This window comes from Lepidochelys kempii, chromosome 1, assembly GCF_965140285.1.
Source record: "Lepidochelys kempii isolate rLepKem1 chromosome 1, rLepKem1.hap1, whole genome shotgun sequence".
NCBI classification, from domain to species: Eukaryota; Metazoa; Chordata; order Testudines; family Cheloniidae; genus Lepidochelys; species Lepidochelys kempii.
This window is the reverse complement of record NC_136380.1, coordinates 16,828,899-16,834,898: the sequence shown is the minus strand read 5'-3', so window position 1 is coordinate 16,834,898 and position 6,000 is coordinate 16,828,899. Positions and strand designations below refer to the sequence as shown.

Sequence of the window (6,000 nt, the reverse complement as noted above, 5' to 3'; positions counted from 1 at the left end):
ATAGGCGTGCTAACCACACCTTCCGCTTGCAGTGTAGACATACCTCAAAGGGCAATATCAATATAATAAAGAATGGAAGCCTCCATGCTACTAGTGCTGGCCCAGGTATTTGCAGCTGATGCTTCATGCAGGGTTCTGGAGAAAGCTGTAATGGGAGGATTTTGCTTGTGTGTAGACTAGACGCTGCAAGATCTGGCCATGACTGCAGTTAAAGTACTTTCACAGCAGCCTGCATTCATCTCCGCACTGGATTCATTCTTCAGATTGCTTTGTGAGACACTGTATGATATTCTCTCTATTAAAATCTATTAGAATAAATGTAACCATCTGTGATAACAACTTAGATAATGAAGAAATGCTGTTAGAACAAAAAGGGTGATCACTTTAATGGACAAAGCTGCCCTCAGGATTGCGGGGGATGCTTTGGAGTTCGGTACTGAAAGAAACTCTCCAGTTGGGTCTGTGAGTGGAGGAGGGGAGGAAGTTGTGGGGGAATGGACTTCAGTTCTTTAGGTATGTCATGGAGGAGCCATTCTGGCTTCAGTCCTCACTGTCCTGTGGCACCCGTGCAGTGGGCTAGAGGTTGATGTGATGCCAGCACTGTGGATTGCAGGGCATTTTGCTCACTTTCATTTTTATTTTGACCAGTGGTGGCTGTTCTGTTATTAGTCAAAGAATAAGGTCTTGAAAGGGAGACGTGCTGACCTCTATATTCTGTTGTGAGAGAGAAACTTCCCCCTCATCTATGCCCTCGTATCTGCAAAGTGCAGGAGAGGGATTGATCCCGCAAACTGGTAGCAGCGCCATGGAACTGCAGTGCCCTAATATGGGCGAACCCTACAGCAGCGCTTGTCTAAAGGTGCGGCGTACAACTCTCTCATACCTGTAAGGTAATACAGGAAGAGCAAATAGCAGGTGCCATTGAAGGGGTGAAGGTGGGGTGGGGCAGGTAATGTTCTCCTTTCTTAACATCGTCCAGGGCACCATTTTACTTTAGCCAATATTCTCCTAACATTAGAGGTCTCAATTCCTAGCTATGGAAGGCCCCAGAGTACTGGATGCCTGCAGCTAGTGTTGATTTTGGTGTACATTGCACATGCTCAGCACTTCTGAAAATCAGGCCCCCCCCGGGGGATTTCCATAAGCTCTCAGTGGTGTCTGAACTTTGCTCCCCCTGAAGTCAGCGGTGAGAATATTTCAGTTTAGGTGCCTATGTTAATCACCCCAGTTTGTGCTTTTATTTATTTGCCTCATTTTTCAAATGATAACTCTTTTTGATCCTGATTCAGGAAAACACTTAAGCATATGCTTCACTTTAGGCACACGCATAGTCCCAGTGACTTCAACTGGGACTATTCAGGTGGTTAACTTTAAGCATGTGCTTAAGGCAGGGGTAGTCAATTTTTTTATTTTTTTGGTCAAGGTCCAAATTTCTTGGGCAAGGTCTAATCAAGGTCCAGACTCCAGAGAAAATAATAATAAAAAACAACAATGATGATAAAAAGTAAATAAAAAGATTTCAGGGTCCATTCAAAAGCATCTGGCAGTCTGGATTTGGCCCCCGGTCCACCTATTGACTACCCCTGGCTTAAGGGCTTTGTTGAGTCAAGGGCCTAGAGCAGTATTTCTCAACCTTTTTGATACCAGGGCCCGGCTTGCTGCCTTCCTAAACTGTGTCAGGGAGATCTCAGGACCAGCACCGGTCCACAAACCAGTTGTTGAGAAACACTGGCCTAGGGTACGTCTTCACTACCTGCCGGATCGGCGGGTAGTGATCGATCAATCGGGGATCAATTTATCGCATTTCGTCTAGACGCGATAAATCAATCCCCAAATCAACGCCTGTACTCCACCTTGGCAGGAGGAGTAAGCGGAGTTGACGGGGGAGCTGCCGCGGTCGACTCGCCGCCATGAGGATGGCCAGGTAAGTCGAACTAAGATACTTCGACTTCAGCTACGCGAATAGAGTAGCTGAAGTGGCGTATCTTAGTCCGAACCCACCCCCAGCAGTGTAACCCAGGCCCTAGAGTAAATAGATGGCTGGTGAGGAATTGTGGAGGATTCCCTTGCCCCAGCGTAATAATATTCTGTAGTCTTACATGCCTAACAGATGAAGTTGAGACTTTTCCCTCCAATTTCTCTGAGGTAATTGGTATGCAGCCATGGTCAGAGGCAGGCTTTAGGGCTAGAAAGAAGAATGACTTCTGTTGTGATAAATGGGTCTACAAGTTTATCCTAACTGGGAACTCAATGGTAGAAAATACATGAAAGTTCATGAGCTGTCACAATAACCTGTAATAACAAATGTCAATGGGAAAAGGTACGAAAGGGAGATAGACTGAACTCGTCCAAACAAATAGGCTACTGATACAAGTCAAGGACTGTGTTAAGATCATGCCTGGTAAACAAGAAATTGTGGGTTTGGAAATGAGTGAAAATAAATAAAGGAAGGGGTTTGGCACCCACCACTTCCTTTGTGGGTCCTAAAAGTATGAGAAGAACAGATTGCACCTACTAGAGCAAGCTTCACCATCATGGCTGCCACCCCCACCCTCTCCTGGGATCCCAGCCCTTCTTTCTCCTAATCCCGAGGGCTATCCTGACCAGACTGAGCCAGAGAGACCCAGGTGATATTGGCATCCCTACCAGCTCCAGCAGAATCCCAATCACCAACTGAGATGATATGGGATCAGAGTTAACAGCAGCAACGACAGCAGCTCCAGCTCATCTCAACCAACTTCTCTTTGCCTCAAAAGGACAGTTATTGCCATGTTGATACCATCTGAGACTGTCAAACAAGGAGGTTTTTCCTCCTATAAACTTTCTCCAGCTAAAGGGAGAGGGAAGAAGGGATGGTGTTAAAATGGGAGCCTTATTCCATACTTCACATTCCAAATGTTTTAACTATTTTTTCCTTCTTTTCTTTATCTTTAATAAAAGGTTAAAAGGATGCTGAAGGGTGTGTTTGCTGTGATACTAAGAAGGCTGCCTTCTCCGCATATCCAACCCCAAACCTTGCGTAACACTGGTTAATGTTGGACAGTGACTGGGTTATGTTAACACTGTTAGACGATAGAGTGCGTCTCAATTAATACAACACCTCTTCCATCATGGTATCTCTACTGCTCCTACCTAGAGGAAAATGGTTTCTTCCTATTTTGTTTAAAGCTTGTCAAAAGTTCATTCTTCTCCTCTTGGCTGCTGCTGTTCAGTTTTATTTTAAATCACTCTACTCTTCGTTCTCCTGGCTCCAAAAGCTCAGTTTTTAGTCACGTTGTGGCCCACACAACTGCAGAATAAAGAAGCATGTAGAGCAGATTGGCTGAGCTGGGATCTGGACTCTAAAGGGCTACTCCCCAATACTTTTCAAAAGGCCTTCCCTTACCCCCTCCAGACTTTACAAAGGTACTCCAATCCCTGGAAAGAGGCAAACAGGGTACCCGCTGCTTTATTCCTACTGCCCTCTATTGATTGACTCAATATTTTGTTAGCACCACACAGATGTCCAATACATGACTAGGGCTGGATTTTTCTAAAGAGCTCAGTTCCGATTTAGCCATCTAAATGAAATATTAATTTAGGTACCATTTAAAAATCTAGCCACTTAATTTACATGCCAGTGGTTGTTGTTTGGCACTGAGCATGTTTGAAGATCTGGGCCACAACGGTTATCCTAATATCAAGGACGTTCATCTCAAACCTATTCAAAATGCTAAGGAAATTCCTAGGCAAAACATAACCTGCATGGAGTTAAGATTTGTGTTCTATTAAAAACCTCTGAGGGAACATCTGTCATTTTCTCAGAAAAACAGAAATGTTAGAAATGCTGGAAATTCCACATTAAGGTGACACTTAAAAGATTCAAGAACGCCTAAATAACCTTAACTCTGCCCTATAACTCTTTCTACAGAAAACTGAAAAACAGGAGATGAGTTTGTAGAGTCGCCATTGGATAATCCATGACTGCTGGTCCTGGTCCAGACATAGACAGATCCTATGTCGTGAGTAGCCTCAGTTTTGAATCACCTTTATGTTAGGCGATTAGGAGTTAGGACAATGGAGTCCTTTCTCTGCTGTTAGTAGGGCCGATGATGGCCCCGTTGTAATCAAACCAAATGAAATCTGTCTGATAAAACTAATTCTAGGATTGTAACAGGTGACTAAACGAACAGGGGTGGGGGACAGGTAACAATAAATACAAATAGGTTTGCATAACTTATAGTCTTGTAGATCACAATAGTTGCGGGTGGTCACCAGTCTAACCAATGTCTAATTTGATCAGTCTGAGAGGCGCAACAAATTCCATTCACAAAGGCTGCACAACTTCATTTAATCGGTAACACCAAAAATCTGCAGGGATTTATGTGGGTCACTTGACTCTTAGTGGTCAATCTGGTGCAAGTTGGCATATGTTCATTGACTTCAGTCGAGCTATGCCAATTTACAGCAGCTGATATTAGCTACTGGGTTTATTGCCCCTTTAGAATTTGCTGGCCCTTTAAGATAAGCTGATCTAATGCTTGATGACATTCCAGTAAGGGCCTTCCTGGAACTAAGGCTGGAAAGTTCTGTGTCCGTTGGGCGACAGGCACTGGGAAGTGAGAAGCAGGAAAGCAGGTCTCTGAGTTGAGAAAGAGAAGGGACAGGGCAGACAGAGACAAGGGCTGGGGGGCAGTTCAGTTTGAAAAGATTAGAGAGACCAGGGAGAGTGTTAATAACAAGCTGGTTTCAATACCAGGCAAAGAAAAACACATTCAGCCTGGAAAAATGAAGCTGAGAGATCCGGGGACAAATGGTCTGAAATACAGACTTTTACATGGGAAGAAGAAACCCAGAGAGCAGTAAGGTTGAAACCTAGGGGCAATAGGGGCTGGCAATGTGACGTGAGGTGGATGTGAAATGGTGAATGAAATGTTGCCTTTTATACACAAGTTACAAAATGCGGAGCTAAGACTCAGACTGTGAAAGTGCCTCTTGTGTGTTCCGTTCACTTCTGCTCACCCCAGGCCACTCGAGGGAGTAAAATTTTAATTTTGCCAAAAAATTATTAGCGGGTTGTGGGTGGGTTTGTGGAAACAATTTATAAAGAAAAACTAAGATTCCAGTTCATCAGGGCATTTTTAAGTTAAGTGTCTGCTTAGTGCTTTTGCTGAACTGGGGCCCAGACTAATTCTTTCCTTACCCCCAAGGGCATTGGAAGAGTAAATTCATTCATGTTTGTGAGATGCTCAGATACTGTGGTGATGGAACCAGATAAGCACCTCGATACATAGTAAGGGCCTGATTCTGCATTCCTGGTACATGTTAAACTTCCAAAGTCACTGGCATTGGATGCACATGGAGTGTATGTTCTGCCCTATGGGATACCTATAGTTGTAGATTTGGGAGCTCTAAGACTGCTCTGGGAATGTATGAAGTAAAAATGGCCCAAATCCTGAGGTTCCTATTTGGCAAATTCCCATTTTTGTCTAACTGCTGGATCCTGCTCACATTGACACCAATGGCAAAGCTTCTGTTGCCCTCAGTGGTGTAGGATCAAACACCAAGTAAGGACTGAATAAAAAACTGAGGAATAACCTGATCCCAAAATATCCAAGAACAGGAGCTGACCCATTAATGGAAAGATGCAAAATACGTAAGCTATGCAAATAGAATAGGAGCATTAGATCTGCTGTAACTCTCCTGGACAGAGGTAACGGTCAGACCTGTTTGTAATCCATACAGCACGTTTCTGATGTTATATAAATAATGACATTGAGTTCTGCAATTTTATTGTGATATTTGGTGTCTGTCTTAAAGCTGCAAGCCTTGGAGGCAAGTGATTGACTTAGAATCTCAGATTTATTAAAGAAAAAGTGAAGTTTCTAGCCCTTACGTTTGCAGAGAAAAGCTTTGAAAATATGACCTGAGTAATGTAATGTCTTAAAAACTGAGATTAAAAAAAATCCAGCACTTATTATTTTTTAAGCGATTTCATGGTATTATGAGGTTTGACTCATG

General features: G+C 43.5%; 1 protein-coding gene across 1 annotated transcript in view; it reads left to right on the top strand.

The window, feature by feature from the left end:
- Positions 1-3,919: 3,919 nt before the first annotated feature.
- GDPD4 (glycerophosphodiester phosphodiesterase domain containing 4) overlaps positions 3,920-6,000 on the top strand; it is a 54,466-nt gene continuing 52,385 nt past the window's right edge. The window contains exon 1 of the mRNA XM_073316638.2: positions 3,920-4,001. The gene's annotated coding sequence lies outside the window, so the exon portion shown is untranslated. The remainder of the gene's footprint in view (positions 4,002-6,000) is intronic.